Source organism: Myotis yumanensis, unplaced genomic scaffold (genome assembly GCF_028538775.1).
Source record: "Myotis yumanensis isolate MYYU_CA2020_CCGP unplaced genomic scaffold, mMyoYum1.0.hap1 SCAF_5, whole genome shotgun sequence".
Lineage (NCBI taxonomy): Eukaryota > Metazoa > Chordata > Mammalia > Chiroptera > Vespertilionidae > Myotis > Myotis yumanensis.
The window spans coordinates 19,529,956-19,540,782 of NW_027223756.1; the positions used below are offsets into that span (position 1 = coordinate 19,529,956).

Here is a 10,827-nt window from a genome sequence, read left to right on the forward strand (position 1 = left end):
AATATGCAAATTGTCCCCTTGACTGGGAGTTAGACCAGAGTTTGACCAGGGGGCAGGGCCAGCCAGCTAACCGCCCAGGAACCCTCCCCCCTGCCCATCCAGCCCAATTGACACCGAGGTGGGCTGGCTGGACCCCACCCATGCACAAATTCATGCACCGGGCCGCTAGTCTGCTATAAAAAAAGGATAAGTAAAATTTTATGAGAGCATGGTTGAGTTAGAAATTACCTCTGACCAATAATTATAAATAAATCAAAGGCTTTGCAGAGCAGATGACATTAAGCTGAAAATGCATCATATTCTGTTTGAAAGAAGAGGAAGAAGGCATGAAAAATGCTAGGGAGGTAAGAAAGCATGTTCACTCATTCATTTAATGAATATTTATTGATTTTCTATTATAAGCTTGCCAGGCATTGTTCTAAATGCTAGGGATTTGGTAATGAATGAAACAGAATACAAATTACAGCTTCAAAAAGTTTACATCCTAGGGAGAAGAGTTAGTCATTAAGAAAATAAGCAAAGAAATAAAGCAAACGATTTCAGATCATGAAATAAGCAGGGTCACAACATCTCAGGGGTGGGATAAAGAACTCAAAAGGATTGTGAAAGAAATAGAGGCACTGCTTGGAACAGACTTGTCACAGAAGTTCTCTCAGGGAAGTCCTGGGAACTAAAAGATGAAAAGGATCTAGCTCTGCCCACAGATGAAGGAAAACCATACCAAGTCAAGGGAATGGCGAAGGGATAGATAGAAGAGTCATGAGTGTACTTGCTGACCATTTCCCATTCTTCACCTCCCATGCACATTGAGGGTTGCACTTCCTTGTATTAGATCAGATGACACTAAGCTGGACATAAGAAATGCATAGTGTTTTGTTTGAAAGAAAAGGAAGAAGGATTTAATCACAAGAGGCCTTGTGATTAATTCTAGCCTCTAAGTTGTGAGCAGAAGTAATGTGTATCATTTCATTGTTGACATAAGATCTGCCAGAGTTATGTTTTCCCTCTAGAATAACAATTTACAAATGTTGGTAGGAATGATAACTGCTTTGTCATCCTAGGTCCCTGAGTGACTGCAATAAACAGTGACTCTGTTCTGATACATAATGGGCTTATAGTAACGTTTAGGTACATTTTTATGTGGCCATACTTTCATTTCTCTTGGATAGATGACTCTAAATGAAATTGCTCATGTTTAACATTTCAAGGAACTGCCATACTGTTTTCCAAAGTGACCGTACCATTTTAGATTCCTACTAGCAATGTATGAGGGACCCAAGTACTCTGCATCCCCACCAACACTTGTCCATCTTTTTTTATTACAGTCATTCTGATGGGTATGATGTCGTATATCGTTGTGGGCTTGACCTGCATTTCCCTAATGATTAATGAGCAGGTGATTTAACTGAATGTATGCAAGGAGACCACTGAAGAGGCTCTTTCAAAAGCCCAGGTGACAAATGACGGACAAGGTGATAGCAGTGAAGATAGTGAATCTGCACTCCCATGTGGCACCAAGGACTTGAGCGAACACTGTGCTAAGAGACTTAGCCTGGGTTTCACCTGCACTAGACCATGTCTCTAAAGTGACCCTAGTCCCCATGCTGAATAGAAATGTTGCCAAACCACAAAATGTGCATTGCTCAAACTGACACTGCCAAATCGTTTTTGGTAATTCTCCACTTATTCTTTCCTGTAGTTTTCCATTCCCACCATAGCTCCCTGAATCCTGTTGTTCCCGCTTATTCACTTCCTCATAGCCCCATTTTGTTCCCTGTTTTCTTTTTGAAAAGCTCAGTTACCTTTGTGTTAGTTGGAGTTGAGCTCAGTTTATACTGGAGTCTCTCTAACCCACTGTATTAATCTGAATAAAGTCTGTGTTGTTGCCTTCAATGGGTTTTCAGTGCTGTTGCTCTTTGACCAGGGAAAGAAGACACATTTCAGAAACAGAATGAAATCTCATGATGAAGGATTATGAGCAGGAAATTAAAGTAAGGAACAAGTCAAGGTTGACTCCTGGGGTTTTGGCCTGAGTGGGTTCTGAGGTGGTTAAAGGTGCCATTTAGTGATGCAAGAAAGTCTTGGGGGAAACATGAAAGAAAAATTCAAAAACTGTTTTTAAAATTCTAATTTGACATGCCTGTCATACATCCAATCATGAACAGTAAGAGTCAGCTGAATAAATAATCTGGAACACAGGAAAGAATAGAGGATGCAAATACAGATTTGGGAGCCATAGTCAACCATTTGGTATTTAAAGCCATGGGGTGGATGAGATCACTGCAGGAAAATGTGTAGACAGAGAATTTGTCCAATCAGTAGAAAACTCTCACAATTAAAGGTAAGATTAGGAAGTAAAAATCAGGAAAAAAAAGATAATACAAGGAGGATACAGATGTGTAATGTACAGCATAGGGAATAGAGTCAATAATATCATAAAAACTATGTATGGTGACAGATGGTTACTAGACTTATTATGGTCATTACTTTGTAAGGCATACAAATGTTGAATCACTATGTAGTATACCTGAAACTAATATAATATTGTATGTTGTCTGTCAACTATAATTTAAAAATAGTTTGGGGAGAATATAAAGGGGCAAGAAAATATTATAAGAAGGTAGTATTCTAAACACCAAGAGAAGAGTTTCAAAAAGGAGAGGGTGGTCAACAGTAAATGGTGAGTAAGATGTTCAAAGAAAGTGTCCATCAGTTTTGGCAACATGATGGTGATGGACAGGAATGGTTTTAGAGAAAGATGGTAAAACAAACAAACAAACAAACAAAAACACATATTGCAGTAGATTAAAGAAATTGTGGGAGATAAAGACCCAGATCCAATGCATTTAGACAAATCCTTCAAGAAGATTTACTGTGTGAAGGACAAAAGAGAAACATGATGGTAGAAGAAGAAGTAGAATTTAGATCAATGTAAAATGTGAGAAACTAGAGTATATTTCTATGTAGTGGAAATTATTTGGTTGAAAAGAAGAAACTGTGGTGCAGGAGATCAAACTATAGAAGCAAAACGTTTGAAAATGTTTGAGGAACTGGGATAGAGAACATAGGAGACTGACCCTTGATAAAAGCAGTGAAAGGATGGAAAGTAGAAAATACAGGCAGGAATAAAGATATGTTCTAGACTTAATATGTGTATATGAGAGTTACTTCTGCTTCTATGTTCAGGTAGTTATCAAGAGTGAGGGCATGGGAGTATGAAAGACTGTCCCAGAGAGGAGAAAGCAAACTTGTCAGGATGAGAACTCCAGGCAGTGTAAGTGCCCATTTGAAGTTTGTGGTCCAGAATTTAAACTGCAGCGGACTAGTCATTATACTGTGTGTCTTTTCCATTTAAATGTAGGTATTTATCTGTTTAGATATAGATAGAGACAAGGTAGATAACGAGATTCAATCTTTAAGGCGTTTAGCCAGGCAAACACATCATAGGGCTAGTAAGGCAAGGTTACTGATGGGTTTTACAAGGAATGAGTTACATGATTGACCAGAGAGTCTGAACTGGGTAAAGAGGCAAATATAGATAAGAGAGTTGTGGTCAGTGATGCAAAATGGTGAGGTCAATGCACTGGAGCCTCAGTTGGGGTCAAAATATTGTTAGGAAAACGAGATGATTACTCAAGTCAGAAGCATAGGAGTCAGTGATCAGAAAGAAAGATGCCTGAAGACTTTAGAGGTGATACAGTTACTAATGGTAACAAAATCTAGGATGAGGTGGAGTAGAAGACAAGAACATTAGCGGAGATGCCGGGTGGCCGACATGGAAGTTGCTGGCTGACTAGGCTTCCAAGGCATCGGGGATCCAGTAGAGTCGCTGAGCCCGAGGCCGGGGCCTGTCTCTGACGATCAACGAGGGCGGACAGGCGCTTCATCATGGCTGGCTTTTTCTCAAGTATATTTTCGAGTCTATTTGGAACCCGGGAAATGAGGATTTTAATTTTGGGATTAGATGGAGCAGGGAAAACTACAATTTTGTACAGATTACAGGTTGGAGAGGTTGTTACTACTATTTTTTACCATTGGATTTAATGTTGAGATGGTAACATACAAGAACCTTAAATTTCAAGTCTGTGATTTAGGAGGACAGAACAGTATCAGGCCATACTGGGGATGTTATTATTCAAACACAGATGCTGTCATTTATGTAGTAGACAGTTGTGGCCAAGATCGAATTGGCATTTCCAAATCAGAGTTAGTTGCCATGTTGGAGGAAGAAGAGCTGAGAAAAGCCATTTTGGTGCTGTTTGCAAATAAGCAGGACATGGAACAGGCTATGACTCCCTCAGAGATGGTAAATTCACTTGGGTTACCTGCCTTGAAGGACCGAAAAGGGCAAATATTCAAAACTTCAGCAACCAAAGGCGCTGGCCTTGATGAGGCAATGGAATGGTTAGTTGAAGCATTAAAGAGCAGACAGTAATCCAATCACTTCTGCTCTTCTATGTCCCTTTGGAAATAGTTACGTGTGCTTCACACTACTAAATGTTAGAGCTGTGTATGATTGTTGGCATATACTGAACTGACTACGCATTTGTTTTAATAAATCTAAAAAATAAGTATTTGGTTGGAAGGATAGCTCATCGTGATTGAACCAACTGACTGGTCTGTATGATGTAAAATATTCCTTCCTTGCTTTATTGTATTATTAAGGTATATATTCTATTTGTGTGGAATTCTTAGTCACATACAGTCCTATTAAAGAATGCACTCTTATCGAGGGGAAAAAAAACCTATTTTTGAATGAGTGGTTGCAGATTGTTTGTATAAACACAAATAAATACCTTAGCTCAGATTTTTTCCCTCTAAAATGAATTAAATTTTTCCAAAAATTAGACTCAATAGGATAGTCTAGGAACACAGTGTGAGTAATATAGTTTCATTTGCTCAGTAACCACTTTATTTAAACTGTTTCATTTAAAAGCTTTTGGTTATAGGCATGAAGTTGAAATAATTATTTTGATAGTTAACTTCACTGATGTATCTGCTATTGTTATTTTATAGTACTTTGTAGTTGAAAAAATTCTATGTATATTGATACCTAGTCAATTTTTACAAGAGCCCTGTGATGTAGATAGGACAGGTTGTAGTGTAATGTTTTCATTTTATGGACATGTCTAGTCTTAGGTTGATAGCTTGGCTTGCCCAACTGCTAGTAAGCTGGGAGCCGGGTTCAAAGTGAGACTTCAGTGTCAGAAGCTTGTCCCATGAACTACACCATATGTAAGTTCAAATGGTATAACTCCGACATAAAATTATGCTAACTGAAGTATACTGTACATTCAAAATAATGCCTGTAAATTTATCTGTCCATACTAGTAGAGGTAGTAAAAACAGTCCTAAATGGTTATATTTGATGAATTCACAACACATTAAAAAAATTCACATTGAAGGAAATAAAAAAGATATATTTTTTTAGAAAAAGAACATTAGTGGAGATCAAGGTGACCAATGGATCACCTTCTTGGATATTAAAGTCACCAGATATTGTGATGGGCACAAAGCTTTTACAAATTCTTCATGTTGTATTTAAATGGGGGAGGCTCTTAGCCTACAAAGGTTCATTATTAAAGGCCAGAGCTTTGGGTTGTAGATATTATCAGAATCTTAAATAAGTTGCCCCAAACATTGAAATTTATGAGAATGACACTCCGTGGAATTGTTACTGCACAACTTGTGTGGCTGTTACAGCAACCCTGTAGACTTGCTTAGCCTTAGCCTGACCAATGGTCTAGTCCAGCTGTTCTTGCCTGGGGATGATGCTCTTCCTTCCTCTCCCAGGGAAAGAGAGAAATGTTTGGAAACATTTTTCATTGTCAACGTGGGGGTGGGGGTGCTACTGGCATCTAGTGAGTAGAGACCAAAGATGCTGCTAAACATCCTACCATGGACAGGACAGCTCCCTAAAATATAAAACAATCTGGCCCAGAATGTGAACAGTGCCAAAGTTGAGAAACCCTGCTCTATTCCTAGAAGCTGCTTTGGAGAACTTCCTGTAGTTTCCTCCTTCTGCACAGACAAATACATTACTCAGATAGAAAAAACCACAGTGAGTTTTGCACTACAACAAGGGGTTCATTCCGATGCCAATCAAAAGGCCCACACCCTAATATCCCCTCCTTCTCCTGCCTATGTTTCTGATGCAACTTTTTTTCATTCCTGGCTGGAGATAGAAAAAGCATCTGTAATCACTAAGTCATTCAATTAATTACCTGATGCATAAAATTAAGGTAATTAAAAAGGAAGAATCAGGTCAATCCTTCTCAATTGGCTACACTCTAGTTATCCTATATGCTGTTAGTCTAATTATGGAGCCTCCATGGACTGTGAGAAATGCCCCAGAGGTATTTCTTGTCTTCCTTCAGACATTTGCAATTTGCCAAAGATCTTGCAGTGGGAGTTCTATGCTAAGTACCCAATACCTGGGGGGCAAGGTCTGAATAACGTGCTACCTCTCCTAAGACTTCACTTGAACTTTTGTGCCACATTAGCTATTTATGTCAGAGGCCAGTTCTTACTCCAAGCTCTACATTAACTCATGGTGTCTCCCTGGAAAGGTCACTTTCTGGATTCAGTTCACTGCATGTCATCTGAGGGGAAAGGGTAAGTAAATTAGGCCCTGTCCAAAGCCAGAGCATTAAGAATTTCAGATTCATTTTGATAGATCCCAATGGATTTAACAGTGAAATGGACAGATCTGATATGGCCTTCTGGGACCTACTCTCCAGTGAAGGAAAGATAGTTACTAAACTCATGACAATGAAAGGTGATGAGTGCATAATATTGTCAGGCCCTCCTACTCAGAGTAGCTTTATCAGCATCACCTAAGAACTTGTTAGGAAGGCAAGAACCCAGTTCCCACCCCAGGCTTATTGAATCAAAAAACGCATTGTACCAAGATCTCCCATGTGACTCATGTGTGCATTAAAATTTGAGAAGCACTGGTCTATGATAGGTCCGGCAGGTCTCTATGCACCTCTAGTAAGCAGGGTGTGGAAGTAAAGCTGGAAATATTGGCTAGGGCCAGGTTAAGCATGTTGGGCATCCCTTTGCAGCCCCTTGAAGACAGGATAAAGCATTTAAGTAGGGAAACACATAATCAAAGCTTAGATTTATGAAGCTTCAACTGTCCACAGGTAGAACAGATTGTAGAAAGTACAGTGAAGGGGAGACAGTTACCAGGCTATGGTGACAGTGCAGGTAATGCTATCATGAGGATAAAAATGAAGAGAAAGTAATGAATAAAACCTAATGCTATTTTTGTATTTCAATGGCATGCTTACAAAAACCACAAGATTTTCTTATAATTTTATAATTAGTTTTCAGCCCCTAAGGACTAAAGATTAGCAGATGAATCTTAAGTCTCTTTCCAAAGTGCTAGGGATAAAAACTTCAAATAACAGTAACATGTAAAATAACATATATAATTCACGTGTACAAGTAAAATTGTCATTAGCCACTTATAAACATGGATATTTTATCATCTGTAGGTTGCTCTCCATTGTCAAAATTATCAAACTAAAAGAATGTATGGGGCAATATGAATAAATTAAAAACATATAGGTAAGTCATGCCTCTTTTCTGGAATTCTATCAGCCAATTTTGATGGTTATATTAGTCTCTTAAGGGCACTTAAACTCTGACATCCCAGAATTCAACCATTTAATAATATCCATTCATTCAACAAATACTTACTGAGCACCAATCAAACAGATTCTGGTACCAATTCCAATGTGATGTGGGGTGAGTTCCTTACACCAACAAGCAATTCTCAGGACACCAGGTAGTGCCCTACAATTCAATTCAATTTTGACATGATCTACGCAGAAACAGCATCAGATCCCACAGGTTAAGGGTTCAGTACCATAGATTGCCCTCCATCACCCCTGCCCTTCGGACGCCAGTCACAAGCCCAAGTTGTTCCCTGTCCTCCTGACCAACTATTTATAAATCGGAGGTTCCTAAGACCCGTGCACCACTCCGCCCCCCCGCCTCAAATTTGATTAATTTGCTAGAACAGCCCACAGAACTCTGAGAAGCATTTTCTTTGCTAGATCACCAGTTTATAATAAAAGAAAGAGCCGGATAGAAGAGATGCACAAGGCAAGGCATGGGGACAGGGGCGAGGAGCTCCCATGCCCTCCCCAGGATGCCATTCTCCCAGCACCTCTGCATGTTCACCAACCCGGAAGCTCTCTGAACCTTATGGAGGCTTCATTACATAGCCACGACTGATTAAATCATTAGCCATTGGCAATTGAATTCAATCTCCAGTCCATCTCCCCTCCCCAGAGCTGGGGTTGATGCTGGGTGGGACTAAAATTCCATTTCTCTCTTATCTTAAATACCACTTCTTCCATGAAGCCTTCACCGATTGCCAAGTCATTACTCCCATAGTTCTCAGTACTGTTTATATGACTAACCATCCCTTCCCTTGCATTTAATTTGTATGCATCTGTCCTATAGTGGTCATCTCATTTAAGATATATCTGAATGGTATTCTTGACTTCTCTCCCCGCACTGCACACATCCAAGCAATCATTAATCCTGTGAATTTGACCTCCCTGGTGTTTCATACCCCTCTTGCCATCACCCTCATGACTGCCTACATCACTGTCATCTGTCATTTGGATAACTGCAACAGCAATCTTAACATCGCCCCCAAGCTCTGATCTTATTCTACTTCACTCCCCATTGTGCTACCAGAACAATTTTGTTAAAATTCAAATACAATCATGTCACTTCTGATATCTTTCAGTAGCTCCCCACTGCCCTCGGGATGAAATTCAAACTCCTCAGTATAGTGTGGCCCTGCTGTTTTTTGACATTCCAGCTTCATAATCAGTGCTCTGATCTAGACACACAGAACTTTCTAAACTTTTCTAATTGCACTAAATTTTTCAAGGCTCTGCTTCTTTGCTGCCTAAATCCCTCTATAGACCAACACAGCTGCCCCATTCCCTTTACCTGAATAACCTTGAACCATTCTTTAAGATTTCTTCCAAGTGCCATCTTTTCCAGAAAACTTTCTCTAACCTCCCTTAAAGCTGCAAAGCCAAGCTACATGCCTGTTCCATGTTCTGCAGCACTGTGGACATAACACTATACATACAAAAACTAAGTCAATGTCCTATATGCTTACTATTTTGTTCCTCTATCTCTCGTTAGGCTATGAGCTTCTTATTTGATAAACAAGTGAATAAAGTCTATACCACATTTCAGGACGTTCCATCACCTTTTTTTAGATTTTGCTTTGGAACAACTGCTCTCTGAAATGAGTATTTTCCTTTTGAAATACCTAGGCTCAGTACCTAGTTTCTGAAGAATTAGCCTAGTTCATTAGATTATGAACTAGTCTTCCCCTGGTCATTGATAACCTGTAACCGATTCATTTCAGGCACTAATCTGTTCCTCAAGAATTTTATCTATACTCTAAATCCAGTCAGAGGGATGATAAAACAATTTAATTCAGTGAAACAATGTATTACTTACAGTCACTAATTGGGTGTTTTTAAATCAAACTATTGTCTCAGCCAAATAGAAAACCATCCAATTTCACAGAACCAAATTCTTAGCCAGTTGGCCCAGCGCCTCCCCATTCTTCTCAAGAAGCCAAATGCTGTCTCCTCATGCGTGGGCCGAGTAGGTAAAAACTACCCAGTGTGAGATGAGGGCCAAGGAGGACACCTGTGAAGAAGGTCTCTCCAGCACCCCATTCAGGAAAATACCTTCCCTTTAGAGGGCTTTTAATTCCAATTTGCTACCCATTTCTTTAGCTACAGCAAATTAAATGCCTGCAATTGATCTAGAGCAGATGGAACATTTCCTTAAAGGGCCAGATAATAAATAGTTAAAGCATCGTGGGTCAAGTGACAAAATCGAGGCTATAACGTAGGTATAGCAGGTTCTCCAATAACGCCATTTTTGTTCAACAATGTTTAGTGATAACACTAATGAGATGCTGTAGGAACTGAACTCATTTATACTAATTAGCCTATGGTAAAAATTGGTTTTGTTATAAGTCGTTTTGCTTAAACACAAAACCAATGGACTATGTTGAGTGGGGATTTATTGTACATTTAAAAGGTAATCATTTACAAATGTAAAAAACCTACCTTTAGTTTGCAGGCTATGTGGCTGGATTTGACTCTTGGGCTGTAGTTTGCCAATCATGTGCCTGAGCACTGCCAATCCTCTCTACGACAGCCTTCAAGTATTTGGAGATAGTACTCATGCTAACATACCCTCAAACGCTGCTCCCTATCCCAGCCCTTACGCACAGCCTTGGCTTCTGTATTCCTCCCCTTTCAAGGTCTCCAGACCCCTCCATCTTAGTAGCGCTTATAATGAGTTATCTAGTTTAAAACACAGCCAGCACTCAGATTAAATGAAACACTCTAGCTCTTGTTTGTGCAGCATAAAAGTTGGCAAGCATCACTCATTCAGAGGCCATACTTCTATTTATTTTATTTTCTAAAATATATTTGTATTGATTTCAGAGAGGAAGAAAGAGGGAGAGAGAAATAGAAACATCAATGATGAGAGAGAACCATTGATCGGCTGCCTCCTGCATGCTCCTTTATGGGGGATCGAGCCCCCAACCCGGGTGTGTGCCCTGACTGGGAATCGAACTTTGTCCTCCTGGTCCAGAGGTCAACACTCAACCACTGAGCCTGCTGGCCGGGCTATACTTCTATTTAGAATGCCTTTTTGTTCTCCTCTCCTAACTCTGCGTTACATAAATAAGGTCCTACTCATTTAAATCTCAACTTGAAACATCTTCAATGCAGCCTCGTCCAAAATACTGCCCTACCT

The 10,827-nt window shown here is 39.7% G+C and overlaps 1 pseudogene; it reads left to right on the forward strand.

Moving 5' to 3' along the window:
- Positions 1 to 3,888: 3,888 nt before the first annotated feature.
- Positions 3,889 to 4,435, forward strand: LOC139011605 (ADP-ribosylation factor-like protein 1 pseudogene; annotated as a pseudogene).
- The last annotated feature ends 6,392 nt before the right edge of the window (positions 4,436 to 10,827 follow it).